The sequence below is a fragment of the Rutidosis leptorrhynchoides genome, chromosome 2 (genome assembly GCF_046630445.1).
Source record: "Rutidosis leptorrhynchoides isolate AG116_Rl617_1_P2 chromosome 2, CSIRO_AGI_Rlap_v1, whole genome shotgun sequence".
Lineage (NCBI taxonomy): Eukaryota > Viridiplantae > Streptophyta > Magnoliopsida > Asterales > Asteraceae > Rutidosis > Rutidosis leptorrhynchoides.
The window spans coordinates 91,012,082-91,026,133 of NC_092334.1; the positions used below are offsets into that span (position 1 = coordinate 91,012,082).

At 34.1% G+C, this 14,052-nt stretch overlaps 1 non-coding gene across 1 annotated transcript; it reads left to right on the forward strand.

Moving 5' to 3' along the window:
* Window positions 1–3,187: 3,187 nt before the first annotated feature.
* Window positions 3,188–3,294, forward strand: LOC139895064 (small nucleolar RNA R71). The gene has a single exon (XR_011775534.1). It is a non-coding gene; the product is annotated as a small nucleolar RNA R71 (small nucleolar RNA).
* Window positions 3,295–14,052: the final 10,758 nt, after the last annotated feature.

Here is a 14,052-nt window from a genome sequence, read left to right on the forward strand (position 1 = left end):
TTTTTCAGTAGTTGTGTAATTTGTTTGTGCTCCTTGTAACGTCTTACTAGCATAATATATAGGTTGAAATCGTTTTTCAATCCTTTGTCCTAAAACGGCTCCCATTGCAAAATCACTTGCATCGCACATAAGTTCAAACGATAGATTCCAATTTGGTGTTATCATGATCGGCGCATTAGTGAGTTTCTCTTTAAGAATATTAAAAGATTTGATACATTCATCTGAAAAGATGAATGGAGCATCCTTTTCTAGGAGTTTATTCATAGGAGTGGCAATTTTAGAAAAATCTTTAATGAAACGTCGGTAAAAACCGGCATGCCCTAGAAAACTCCTAACTCCTCTAACATTGGTGGGATGTGGAAGTTTAGCAATTACATCTACTTTAGCTCTATCCACTTCAATTCCTTTCTTTGAAATTTTATGACCAAGAACGATGCCTTCTTTAACCATGAAATGGCATTTCTCCCAATTAAGTACTAGATTTGATTGTTCGCATCTAATAAGCATTCGTTCAAGATTAGCTAGACATGTTTCAAAAGTATCACCGAAGACTGAAAAGTCATCCATGAAAACTTCCATGCATTCTTCTATCATGTCGTGAAAAATCGCCATCATGCACCTTTGAAAGGTTGCAGGGGCGTTGCAAAGTCCAAATGGCATGCGTTTGTAAGCAAAAGTACCATAAGGGCACGTGAATGTGGTTTTCTCTTGGTCCTCGGGTGCTATTGGAATTTGAAAATATCCGGAAAAACCATCAAGAAAACAATAGTAACTATTTCCAGCTAATCTTTCCAACATTTGATCAATGAAAGGTAAGGGAAAGTGATCTTTTCTGGTGGCGTCATTTAATTTTATATAATCAATACATACACGCCATCCGGTTACAGTCCTAGTAGGAATAAGCTCATTTTTCTCATTTGTAATGACAGTCATGCCACCCTTCTTAGGCACGCATTGAACTGGGCTTACCCATGGACTATCAGAAATTGGATAAATTAAACCTGCATCTAGCAGTTTAATAATTTCTTTCTTAACAACATCTTGCATATTAGGATTTAGTCTTCGTTGGCGTTGCACATACGTTTTATGACCTTCTTCCATAAGGATTTTATGTGTGCAATACGAAGGACTTATTCCTTTAATATCATGAATCTTCCATGCAATGGCTGGTTTATGAGCTTTTAACACAGAAATGAGTTGTGATTTCTCATTTTCAGTAAGAGAAGACGATATTATTACATGTAATTCAGATTCACCATGTAAATAAGCGTATTCCAAATGATTTGGAAGTGGCTTTAACTCTAATGTCGGAGGTTCTTCTATCGATGATTTATATCGATATCTGTCTTCTTCTTTTAGCATTTGAATTTCTTCTGTTGTTGGTTCATATCCATTAGCCATAAGTGTAGCTAACATTTCAGTTTTATCAATTGGTTCAGTTCCTTCTTCTAAAGAACATTCTCCTGTTCCTTGTAATTCTGAAAATTCTTCTAACAATTCTGCATGTGATTCTATAGTTTGAATATAACAACATGTATCATCTGCAGATTGCGGTTGTTGCATTGCTCTATCAACTGAAAAGGTAACACTCTCGTCCTCTATACTTAGGGTCAATTTCTTACCAAACACATCTATCATTGCTTTAGCCGTGTTTAAGAATGGTCTTCCTAATATGAGAGGAACTTGAGAATCTTCTTCCATGTCCAGAACAACAAAATCTACTGGAAATACTAAAGTACCAAATTTAACTAGCATGTTCTCCATTATCCCTCTATGATATTTTATTGATCGGTCAGCTAGTTGTATATTTATTCTTGTTGGTTTCAATTCTCCAAGGTCTAGTTTAGCGTATAGTGAATACGGCATTAAATTTATACTAGCACCTAAGTCTGCCAATGCTTCTATTGAACTAAGACTACCCAGAAAACATGGAATTGTGAAACTTCCCGGATCAGATAATTTTTCTGGTATCTTATTCAACAGCACTGCTGAACAATTAGCATTCATAGTAACAGCCGAGAGTTCTTCCATTTTCTTTCTATTCGAGATTAGATCTTTCAGAAATTTAGCATATCTAGGCATTCCTGAAATTACATCAATGAAAGGAAGATTTACATTTATCTGTTTAAACATATCCAAGAATTTGGATTGCTCGGCTTCAAGTTTCTCTTTTTTCATTTTACTCGGGTAAGGAAGTGGTAGTTGGTATGGTTTAACATAAGGTTTAGCTTTAACTGTGTTATCTTCATTAACCTTTTCAACTACCGGTTCTTTTTCCTTATATTGTTCAGGTTGTGGTTCTTGTGGAGTAGGAATAGCTTCATTAGAAATTACAGGTATTTCAGGTGGTTTAACTGTTGTACCACTTCTTGTGGTAATGGCTTTAGCTGTTTCATTCCGGGGGTTAGCATTTGTATCACTAGGTAGACTTCCCGGTTTTCTTTCACCTATTAACCTTGCTAGGTTGCTCACTTCTTGTTCCAGATTTTGAATAGAAGCTTGTTGATTTCTAAATGCTTGAGCATTTTGTTCATTCGTTTGTTTCTGAGATGTAAAAAACTGTGTTTGAGATTCAACTAGCTTCGTCATCATATCTTCTAAATTCGGCTTTTTATCATCGGGTTGTGGTGGTTTGTTTTGAAAATTAGGTCTTTGCTGGTTGTAAGTATTATTGGATACTTGTTGATTGCTAGGACCTTGTTGGTTGTTGTATGGAATATTTCAGTTATAATTCTGGTTTTGATTGTAAATTGGTCTTGGCGGTTGATAATTATTCTGATAATTATTTCCAGGCCTTTGGTTTAGATATGAAACATTCTCTCTTTGTTCCATTGTTAATTCAATACTGAGACAATCTTTTGTCAAATGTGGTCCTCCACACTACTCACAACTAATTCGTATTGAGTGAATATCTTTAGTCATCTTTTCCATTCGTCTCTCGACAGCATCTATCTTTGCAGAAATGGAATCTAAGTCATGGCTAGAATCGGCTCTAGCTGCTTTAGATGATCTAACGATATCTTTTTCTTGGTGCCACTCATGTGAGTGGGAAGCAGTGTTATCAATAATTTTGTAAGCATCAGTTTCTGTTTTCTTCATAATAGAACCACCAGCTGCTATATCTATGTCTTTTCTTGTAGTGATGTCGCATCCTTGGTAGAATATTTGTACTATTTGACAAGTGTCTAAACCATGTTGCGGACATCCTTTCAATAACTTTCCAAATCTTCTCCATGCCTCATATAGAGTTTCATTTGGTTTCTGTGTTAACGTAACAATTTCTCCTTGAAGTCTCACGGCTTTAGATGCCGGAAAGAATTGTTTAAGAAAATTTTCAACTAAAACGTCCCATGTATCAATCGCCCCTTCAGGTAACGATTCCAACCAATCTTTGGCTTCTCCCTTTAATGTCCGGGGAAATAACATGAGATATATCTGTTCATCTTCTACTTCTCGGATTTTAAATAGTGTGCAGATCCTATTAAAGGTACGAAGATGTTCATTTGGATCTTTCTTCGGCGCACCACTAAATTGGCATTGATTAGTCACCATATGTAGAATTTGTCCTTTGATTTCATAATCTGGCGCATTAATGTCTGGATGAGTAATTGCGTGACCTTGGCCAGTGCGTTTAGCTCTCATTCGGTCTTCCATACTTAAAGGTTCTAGATTCTCCATGATTGAATTTGTTGAATCTGAATCACTAGAGGATTCTGATTTAATGGTTCGTTCCTCAACAATCTCTGTTTGAATGATTGGTGGTTCCAGAGGAAAAATTAATGGTTCAGGATCTATGAATCGTCCCTGAATATTCTTCGGATTCTCAATTGTGAGGTTGGGTTCAAAAAATGGATTATCGGAAATTTGAATTGGAGTACTTGGTCGACTGGATGACGATTCTAAAGGAAAATCAACGGCGACAATATTTGCTAGATGTCTTGATCGAGTTACAGGTGGTGAATGTACAAAAGGTGGTGAACGTCTTGCTCGGTGCATTCACTGAATATCCTATTAGTTTTTAAAAAGGAAAGAAAAATTATATAGGTTATCCAATTAATAGACTTTTCTTATTTTGCCCATGTTTCGAATAGCCAAAAGATGCAGCAGAGGGGCAGGATTCGTTTGGTCTCAATATAATTGAGTACTGTTTGGCTCCAATAAACTGATCCACGTACAAATCCAACTATTACTACGAACCAGAAAATTTTGATGTCTATCAATTTAACCACTTAAAATAAATTTTCGTAATTTTAAGAAGTTTTAGATAAGAAATAGAGAAAATTCTAAGTCCTAAAAACTAGAATGGCGAGAAATAAGAAAGAAAAAAAAAAGAGCGCGTCGAAAAAGGTCGAAAAAGAAAAGGATTGAAAAATAAAAGGCGTCGAAAAATAAGAAAGAAAAAGAGTGATTATAAAACTTTAAAACACTCGACTAACCCAAACTTATTATTATTACTAACTTAAAATTAAAATTGCAAATTGAGATTACTAATTGGAGTGATAATTGATACATAGGTAAAAGGCGTCGAAAAATAAAAATAAGAAAGTAGCGCGTCGAACGGCGTCGCAAAATTCTAAAGTACCTAAATCTTAGTCTAAGGAATAAGTACTTAAGAGATTTTACGGCAAGGCCTAAAAATCTAGAAATAAAAATAAGCTACGGCAAAAACTAAATTTAACACTAACTACGAACAATAAAAATACAAATATTACGATTAAATAATTAAAAAGAAACAAATATAAAAAGAAGCTAAAAATGATAAGATTACAATTTTTATAGAAATATTATTTTTATATTTATTTTATAAAAGCCATAATTTTTATATATATTAAAATTAATTATAATTAATTATACTAATTAAATTATAACTTAAACTAATTAATATTAATAAAAAACTTAAACTAAATTATAATAATAATAAAACTAATTAGGGTTTAAATAATAATAATAATTAATTACTCCGTATTAAATGCGAAATTAGGTTTCTGGTTTGGCCTGCCAGGGTGGCTCCGCGAGTCGCGGTTGGCCCGGTTCAATATCTCCGCAAGTAGCGGAGATTGCAGGTTCAAAAGAGACAGGTCAAGTTTCGACAGGTTCAACGTAATTATTTTTTTTTCTGTTTTTAATTTAATTAATATATTTATATAAATTTAATAAAACTTATATTTTAAAAACTAAAATAAAAATAAAGATACTTATAATTTTATAAATAAAAATCTTAAAAATAAATTTATAAATATTTTTTTTTCGGTTTTTGATTTTTTATATATATATTTTTTTTATATTTAAAAAGTATATATTTTACAAAAACTAATTAAAACTTAATAAGAAATTTTTTTTTATGTGGCATTTCGCTTCGGCGTTCCCCGACAGCGGCGCCAAAAATTACTTGATGTTATGCGAGGGGTATATGAAATAGCTTATATTTTACTAGGAAAAACTATTAAATACGATACAATTTTACACAAGATATTTATTTATTTATAGAATGGATATACTTAAACCTTGCTATAACACTTATAGGCAGTGTACCTAAACGTACAGTAGTGTAGTTTTTAGTAAGTCCGGTTCGTTCCACAGGGAAAATCTTTAAACAAAGCTTAACGCTATATTAGTTTTAATTTATAAAAATATAAATATATAAATAAGTAATATTATTATTATAAAGGGGGGTTTTTACCGTTTAATGATCGGTTTGTCGATTTTTAAAACTTTAGTCGCAGTTAAAACCTAATGTAAAATATTAAAAATAAATACAAGACTTAATTTAAAGCGTAAAGTATATATAACGATAATGAAATTGCGATAAATAAAAGTGCGATAAAATAAAATTGCGATAATTAAAAAGTACGATAATTAAAAGTGCAATTAAATAAAAATAAATAAAAGTGCGATAATTAGAAGTGCAATTAAATATAAAATAAAGGAAATTAAATATGAAATAAAAGAATTATGCTTATTTAAACTTCCGTAATCATGATGTTTGACGTGTTGATTTTAGTTTTATGCCCATGGGTTAATTGTCCTTTGTCCTGGATTATTTAATATGTCCGTCTGGTTTTTGTCCACAACAGTCCATCAGTCATAAATATAAAGTGCGAGTATCCTCGTCAAATTATCCTTATACCCGAATTCAAATATTCCAATTAATTGGGGACTTAAACTGTAACAAGGTTTTAATACTTTGTTTAATAATTACACCAGGATATCGACTGTGTGTAACCCAAGGTTTTAATACTTTGTTATCAATTATGCCAAGTGTCCTTGTACATAATTTCACCCCTGTTTTAATAATTTCATAGACTATTAATCCATTCCCGTGTCCGGTTAAATGAACGATTATTCGTACATATAAATACTCTGCCCATCGTGTCCGATCGAGTGTATATGGTTATTTATAGGTACGTCCAATTGTAAATCTTTATATTAAAATTAACAAACTATCATTTAGTTAAACAAATATAAAGCCCATTAATAGCCCATAGTCTAATTTCCACAAGTGTCGTTCTTTTGTCCAAACCCCAATTATGGTACAAAGCCCAATTACCCAATTTTAGTAATTAGCCCAACATCATGATTACATCGGTATTAAATAAGCATAATAATAACTTAGCTACGAGACATTAAAAAAAGTTGAACATAACTTACAATGATTAAAAATAGTGTAGCGTTACACGGACAGAATTTCCACTTACACCCTTACAACATTCGCTAACATACCCTTATTATTAGAATTAAAATTAAAATTAAAATTAAAATTATAATATATATATTACGTATGAATGAGGAGAAGAAAAAGATGTATAAAACATTCAGAATGCGCGAGTTTTTATAGGCATTTTTGTCCCGGACAGCTCCGCGAGTTGCGGCATTTTTGCACTACAAACTCCGCGAGTCGCGGAGTTCGTAAATCCAGCTCACACAAGTTTGGATCCTAGTCTGCCGACGGTTTTAATATATAAATATAATATATATATAATTTATATAATTAATTATATATTATATTATATTTATATACATAGTTAACTTGTAATTTTCGTCCGTTGCGTCGAGCGTTGAGAGTTGACTCTGGTCCCGGTTACGGATTTTCGAACGTCCTTGCGTACAATTTAATATCTTGTACTTTGCGTTTTGAATCTTGTACTCTTGTAATTCTGAGACGTTTCTTATCAATAATTGGAACCTCTTTGATTGTATTTTGTACTTTTGAGCTTTTTGGTCGTTTGCGTCTTCAATTCGTCGAATCTATCTTTTGTCTTCACCTTTTATTATTTAAACGATTATCACTTGTAAATAGAACAATTGCAACTAAAAGCTTGTCTTTCTTGAGGGATAATGCTATGAAATATATGTTCGTTTTTAGCATTATCAGGAGACAACCTCCTTCAAATACAATCGCGCCAACTTCTCCATTTTGTCATCTTCTCTCATTGGTAGGAAGTGTGCTGACTTGGTGAGACGATCAACTATTACCCAAATAGTTTCATAACCACTTGCAGTCCTTGGCAATTTAGTAATGAAATCCATGGTAATATTTTCCCATTTCCATTCCGGGATTTCAGGTTGTTGTAGTAGACATGATGGTTTCTGATATTCAGCTTTGACCTTAGAACACGTCAAACATTCCCCTACGTATTTAGCATCATCGGCTTTCATACCTGGCCACCAAAAATGTTTCTTGAGATCCTTGTACATCTTCCCCGTTCCAGGATGTATTGAATATCTGGTTTTATGAGCTTCTCTAAGTACCATTTCCCTCATATCTCCAAATTTTGGTACCCAAATTCTTTCAGCCCTATACCGGGTTCTGTCTTCCCAAATATTAAGATGCTTCTCCGATCCTTTGGGTATTTCATCCTTTAAGTTTCCCTCTTTTAAAACTCATTGTTGCGCCTCCTTTATTTGATTAGTCAGGTTAGTGTGAATCATTATATTCATAGATTTTACTCGAATGGGTTCTCTGTCCTTTCTACTCAAAGCTTTGGCTACCACATTCGCCTTCCCCGGGTGGTATCGAATCTTAAAATCATAATCATTCAACATTTCAATCCACCTGCGTTGTCTCATATTCAGTTGCTTCTGATTAAATATATGTTGGAGACTTTTGTGGTCGGTATATATAATACTTTTGACCCCATATAAATAATGCCTCCAAGTCTTTAATGCAAAAACAACAGCACCCAATTCCAAATCGTAAGTTATATAATTTTGCTCGTGAATCTTCAATTGTCTAGACGCATAAGCAATCACCTTCGTTCGTTGTATTAATACACAACTGAGACCTTGCTTTGATGCATCACAATAAATCACAAAATCATCATTCCCTTCAGGCAATGACAATATAGGTGCCGTAGTTAGCTTTTTCTTCAATAACTGAAACGCCTTCTCTTGTTCATCCTTCCATTCAAATTTCTTCCCTTTATGCGTTAATGCAGTCAAGGGTTTTGCTATTTTGGAGAAATCTTGGATGAATCTTCTATAGTAACCAGCCAATCCTAAAAATTGACGTATATGCTTCGGAGTTTTTGGGGTTTCCCACTTTTCAACGGTTTTGATCTTTGTCGGGTCCACCTGGATACCTTCTTTGTTCACTATGTGATCGAGGAATTGAACTTCTTCCAACCAAAATGCACACTTTGAAAACTTAGCGTACAGTTTTTCTTTCCTCAATACTTCTAGCACTTTTCTCAAATGTTCTTCGTGCTCTTGATCATTCTTTGAGTAAATAAGTATGTCATCGATGAAAACAATGACAAACTTGTCAAGATATGACCCACACACTCGGTTCATAAGGTCCATGATCATAGCTGGTGCGTTAGTCAATCCAAACGGCATAACCATAAACTCGTAATGACTATAACGCGTCCTAAAAGCAGTTTTTGGAATATCATCCTCCTTTACTCGCATTTGATGATATCCAGAACGTAAATCGATTTTCGAATAAACCAATGAGCCTTGTAGTTGATCAAATAAGTCGTCAATTCTCGGCAGTGGATAACGTTTTTTGATGGTAAGTTTATTCAACTCTCTGTAGTCAATACACAACCTAAATGTACCATCCTTCTTCTTGACAAACAAAACAGGAGCTCCCCATGGTGATGTGCTTGGTCGAATGAAACCACGTTCTAATAGTTCTTGCAGTTGGCTTTGCAGTTCTTTCATCTCGCTGGGTGCGAGTCTGTAAGGAGCACGAGCTATTGGTGCTCTTCCTGGTACAAGATCTATTTGAAATTCAATAGATCGATGTGGAGGTAGTCCCGGTAATTCTTTCGGAAATACATCGGGAAATTCTTTTGTGACGGGAACATCATTGATGCTCTTTTCTTCAGTTTGTACTTTCTCGACGTGTGCTAGAACAGCATAGCAACCTTTTCTTATTAGTTTTTGTGCCTTCAAATTACTAATAAGATGTAGCTTCGTGTTGCCCTTTTCTCCATACACCATTAAGGGTTCTCCTTCTTCTCGTACAATACGAATTACATTTTTGTAACATACGATCTCTGCTTTCATCTCCTTCAGCCAGTCCATGCCAACTATTACATCAAAACTCCCTAACTCTACTGGTATCAAATCAATCTTAAATATTTCGCTACCCAGTTTAATTTCTCGATTCCAGCATATATAATCTGCTGAAATTAATTTACCGTTTGCTAATTCGAGTAAAAATTTACTATCCAACGGCGTCAATGGACAACTTAATTTAGCACAAAAATCTCTATTCATATAGCTTATATCCGCACCCGAATCAAATAAAACGTAAGCAGATTTATTGTCAATAAGAAACATACCCGTAACAAGCTCTGGGTCTTCCTGTGCCTCTGCCGCATTAATATTGAAAACTCTTCTGCGGCCTTGTCCATTCGTGTTCTCCTGGTTCGGGCAATTTCTAATAATGTGGCCCAGTTTTCCACATTTATAATAAACTACATTGGCATAACTTGCTCCGACACTACTTGCTCCGCCATTACTCGTTCCGACACCATTTGTTCCTTTCGTTCTATTAACCGCTGGTCCGTAGACCTCACACTTCGCCGAGCTATGACCATTTATTTTACACTTGTTGCAAAATTTGGTGCAGAACCCCGAGTGATACTTTTCACACCTTTGCCATAGCTGTTTCTGATTGTTGTTGTTGTTGCGGTTGTTATCGTTGTTGGGATGATTGTTGTTGTTGTTGTTATTGTTGTTGTTGTTGTTGTTGTTGTTGTTGTTGTTGTTGTTGTGCCGTTTGTTGTAGTTGCGATTGATGTTGCGATTGTTGGGATAGCTGTTGTTGTTTTGGTGACTCTTATCACCGTTTTCCTCCCACTTTCTTTTGACTAACTTCACGTTGGCCTCTTCGACCGCCTGTTCTTTAGTTCTTCCCTCAATCTGGTTCACTAGTTTGTGAGCCATTCTACATGCCTTTTGTATGGAGGCAGGCTCGTGTGAACTTATATCTTCTTGGATTCTCTCCGGTAACCCTTTCACAAACGCGTCGATCTTCTCTTCCTCATCTTCGAACGCTCTCAGACACAATAGGCACAATTCTGTGAATCATCTTTCGTACGAAGTAATATCGAATACCTGTGTTCGTAACCCTCTAAGTTCTGACTTGAGCTTATTGACCTCGGTTCTGGGGCGGTACTTCTCATTCATCAAGTGCTTGAATGCTGACCACGGTAGCACGTAAGCAGCATCTTGTCCCACTTGCTCAAGATAGGTATTCCACCATGTTAACGCAATACCTGTGAAGGTATGCGTAGCGTACTTCACTTTGTCTCCTTCAGCACACTTACTTATGGCAAACACCGATTCAACTTTCTTGGCCCACCGTTTCAATCCGATTGGTCCTTCAGTCCCATCAAATTCTGAAGGTTTGCAGGCAGTGAATTCCTTGTAGGAGCATCCTACACGATTTCTTGCACCGTTAGCTGTATTGCTAGATTCAGAGTTATTGTTGGTATGTAGCGCGGCCTGTACTGCGGCTATGTTTGAAGCAAGAAAGGCACGAAATTCCTCTTCGCTCATATTCAAGGTGTGTCGAGTAGTCGGTGCCATTTCCTTCAAAATAGTCAAATGAAACAATTTAATCATATAGAATATTAAGAGTAGTCAATAGTATCTCGTAGTATAATATGAACTCATTTATAAAAGCTTTTTCTTTATATTAGCGTTTTATAAGTTTAAATTCGGGTACTACCTACCCGTTAAGTTCATACTTAGTAGCTAATAAACAATTCAACTACTACAATTCCATATGAAAAACTGATTATAATAATATATCACATACAAATATTCTTCAAACTTACAACTTCGCTACATTACATATAACATGAAATATAGTACACTATGATACAGGACAGTTTTGAAGATAAATCTAGTTAATACGCAAGTTGTTCAGCAAAGGAAATAAAGACACGTAATTCATAAGTCCAGAAACAAGTCATGCATTCTGGTTTACTAAGACGACTTCCCATCCTTGCTCTTGTGGAAAATAACCGTTATGACCATTAGCTAGGCAGCATGTTGTAATGTCGTCAAAAGGACGAGGGTTTCGTAATGTCCAACAGCCTCGTAATAATCTAAAAACCTTGTTTCTCACCCCAAATACTGAATCCGTCACTTGTGGGAAGGTTTTATTTAAAAGTTGCAATCCAATGTTCCTTTTCTCACTTTGGTAAGAAGCGAACATCACTAACCCGTAAGCATAACATGTGATGTTTCGCGAGGGGTATATAAAATAGTTATTAATTTTAGCAGAAAATACTATTAAATACGATACAATTTTACACAAGATATTTATTTATTTAGAGAACGGATATACTTAAACTTTGCTACAACACTTATAGGCAGTGTACCTAATCGTACAGTAGTGTAGTTTTTAGTAAGTCCGGTTCGTTCCACGGGGAATCTTTTTAAACAAAGCTTAACGCTATATTAGTTTACTTTTATAAAAATACAAATATATATATATATATATATATATATATATATATATAAGTAATATTATTATTATAAAGGGGGGGGGGGTTTTACCGTTTAATGACCGGTTTGTCGATTTTAAAACTTTAGTCGCAGTTAAAACCAAATGTAAAATATTAAAAATAAATACAAGACTTAAATTAAAGCGTAAAGTAAATAACGATAATGAAATTGCGAATAATAAAAGTGCGATAAAATAAACTTGCGATAATTTAAAAGTACGATAATTAAAAGTGCAATTAAATACAATAACGATAAATAAAAATGCGATAATTAGAAGTGCAATTAAATATAAAATAAAGGAAATTAAATATGAAATAAAAGAATTATGCTTATTTAAACTTCCGTAATCATGATGTTTGACGTGTTAATTTTAGTTTTATACCCATGGGTTAATTGTCCTTTGTCCTGGATTATTTAATATGTCCGTCTGGTTTTTGTCCATAACAGTCCATCAGTCATAAATATAAAGTGCGAGTGTCCTCGTCAAATTATTCTTATACCCGAAGTTAAATATTCCAACTAATTGGGGACTTAAACTGTAACAAGATTTTAATATTTTGTTTAATAATTACACCAGGATGTCGACTGAGTGTAACCCAAGGTTTTAATATTTTGTTATCAATTATACCAAGTGTCCTTGTACATAATTTCACCCCTGTTTTAATTATTCTAGTGGCTATTAATCCATTCCCGTGTCCGGTTAGATGAACGATTATTCGTACATATAAATACCCCGCCCATCGTGTCCGATTGAGTGTATATGGTAATTAACATTATATTAACATTAACAAACTATCATTTAGTTAAACAAATATAAAGCCCATTAATATCCCATAGTCTAATTTCCACAAGTGTCGTTCTTTTGTCCAAACTCCAATTATGGTACAAAGCCCAATTACCCAATTTTAGTAATTAGCCCAACATCATGATTACTTCGTTTTAAATAAGCATAATAATAACTTAGCTACGAGACATTAATATAAAAAGGTTGAACATAACTTACAATGATTAAAAATAGCGTAGCGTTACACGGACAGAATTTCGACTTACACCCTTACAACATTCGCTAACATACCCTTATTATTAGGATTAAAATTAAAATTAAAATATAAAATATAAAATATAAATATATATATTTTACGTATGAATGAGGAGAAGAAAAAGATGGTTTTTGCGATCAGAATTCGGTTGCTTTTATAGGGATTTTTGAAACTTGGGGCTCCGCGACTCGCGGCCTTTTTGGCCTTCAAACTCCGCGAGTCGCGGAGTTTGCAATTACAGCTCACTCTGGTTTGGAGTCTTTCTTGCCTACGGTTTTTATTATTTATTATAATATATAAATAATTATAAGAATTATTTAAATATTATATTATATTTATGTGCATAGTTGACTTGTAATTTTTAGTCCGTTGCGTCGAGCGTTGAGAGTTGACTCTGGTCCCGGTTCCGGATTTTCAAACGTCCTTGCGTACAATTTTATATTTTGTACTTTGCGTTTTGAATCTTGTACTCTTGTAATTTCAAGACGTTTCTTATCAATAATTGGAACCTCTTTGATTGTCTTTTGTACTTTTGAGCTTTTTGGTCGTTTGCGTCTTCAATTCGTCGAATCTGTCTTTTGTCTTCACCTTTTATTATTTAAACGAATATCACTTGTAAATAGAACAATTGCAACTAAAAGCTTGTCTTTCTTGAGGAATAATGCTATGAAATATATGTTCGTTTTTAGCATTATCAAATATTCCCACACTTGAGCGTTGCTTGTCCTCAAGCAATATCGTCTTGAAATACTAGAATCACTTCTTTATTCTTCACACTTTGTACATCAGTGATTTCTATACGGCGGTATAAACAATGGTAGTAACGATATGGTTTACAGTTTCACATGACTATAAAAATTTAGATCAATTAAGGAAATTGGATCTTTATGAAAACATTTGATCTTTTGAAAATTAAATCTAGTTTTTACCCTAGATAAGTTTTCCGGAATAACCCTTTACCGGTGTTTGCAAAATATTTTTGTGGGTTTGGTGGGTTTCAGATTTGAAAATTTTAGCTCAAAACTTGCGGTTTTGTGTCACCCAC